This window comes from Quercus suber, unplaced genomic scaffold (genome assembly GCF_002906115.3).
Source record: "Quercus suber isolate HL8 unplaced genomic scaffold, Cork oak 2.0 scaffold_36, whole genome shotgun sequence".
In the NCBI taxonomy this organism is placed as follows: domain Eukaryota; kingdom Viridiplantae; phylum Streptophyta; class Magnoliopsida; order Fagales; family Fagaceae; genus Quercus; species Quercus suber.
Window position 1 is genome coordinate 825,759 of NW_027069501.1, and position 1,913 is coordinate 827,671.

Sequence of the window (1,913 nt, forward strand, 5' to 3'; positions counted from 1 at the left end):
ACCATCCCATAATTATAGAACTTGCAAACTCAGTAACCTTCATTAGCCCCATGTAGTACTGGGATGGATTTGTCAGGCAAAATAATGACTCTCATCGTTTGTAGTACTGGGAAGGAACACTGGGACCAAATTTGTCATGTCCTCTGCTTTGTTTGTCATTTTTAAGGTTTATTTTCATGTCGTTATTAGGAGTTGAGTTAAAGGTAAATATGGGAATAACTTGTTGAGTGTCTTAAGCAAGTCTTACGATGAGTCTTATCTAATTAGTAATTACAGTATATTAGAATGAATTTGTCTTTAAATTTAAGTATTAGGTTTAACTTATAAATATTGTGACAGCTTAGACTGAGCCAAATTCTTTAACAATAAAGTCGACGTCGTATATGTTGAATATGGATGTAACCTAAAAATTGATTTAACTTTCACCTTGGAGGTTGGTTTTCTCAAAGAAAAAAAAATTGCTTCTCTTTGATACTATGATTTTTCCATTTGTTAGGTATCATGCATAACAACTAGTATCAAAGCCAAGTTACAAACAATTTGCACATTAAGCAACTAAAACCTAAGTTTGGTGTTTTAAAGCGATAAGACATGTTCCCTCTCTTTGCATTGTTGAGGATGACACTCTGGCATATGTCGTGCAGCCGACCTAAGTATCTCAAGGATGAAGGTAGAGAATGGATAATAGTTGCGGTGTGTGAAAAGAGAGAAACAATTAATTCTTTTTAATGAAATACATTTAACAATAAATAATTTGATGTAAATGTTTTTGAAAAGTGATTAGGTAAAATAGAAAAAGCAAGTTCTTATGCTAAAATAAATAATAATTTTTGTATGAGTTTATTTGAACGCTCTAATTTAGTGTTACATGCATGACCGAACATAGCCTAAGTTAGAATCCTTCCGTTGTTCTAATAATTCCAATATACCCAAACACATTTACCTAGTTACAAGTTAGAATCATAGAATTATTTAAAAGTGATAGGCCAAGAATGTATTGACCTATTTGGTAAATTAATCAATTAATTAGCCAAGTGAATTAATTAGATTTAATTACAAGTAATAAGCGTGGTAGCACAAACAAATCACCAACTAAGTTAAATGCAGCAAAAAATAAATTGACACGGTAATTTGTTTACGAATGGGAAAAACTTACATGGCAAAAAACCTCACCGAGTGATTTTAAAGTCACCACTCCTAAAAATTCACAATTATCACAACAAGTGGTTACAAGTAAAGGAATCTCGATACCTTATACCAACCTATATTTGAATCCTTACCTCAATACTCAATATTAGACTTGTTCTGTAGTGACAATCTCTTCATTTAATGCACGGCTTCCAGTACGTGACTGACCAATTTGATGTGCGGATCTCAGTATGTGGCTTACTCACCAATTTGAGAAAGATGTTGGCTGCAAAGTTTTTCAGTTCATCACACGATAAAGATCACAAAGTTCCTTGGTTACAAAACCCTACGGTGTACAAACACAGTAACTTTTTCAAAAGAAAGATGAACTAGGACAAATTCTGTCTTCGGTCACAATTTACATGAACACAACTTTAGTTTACACTTGCACAACCTTTTGCGGCCCTTAAAACAATCCTTATATATGTTTAGGGTTGTGAGACAAGAAAGCACAATCATGTTTTCACGAATTGGATTGAAATCAGCTCTGAAAAACTGAATTTCATAAATCTCGAAAGATAGCTTATCTGTCGAGATAGCTGTTGAGTATCGGGTTTTAGCAGCTTTTAAATCTTGATAGATACTAGTTGTCGAGCTTTAAAATCCAGCACTTCATCACTTGTTTCTTGGATAGACTTGTATAGCTTTAACACTTGATCTTGAAACTTTATTCCTTGAAGCATTAAACACATTCTAGATCTACCAAATTACAAGTAAAGTACGTT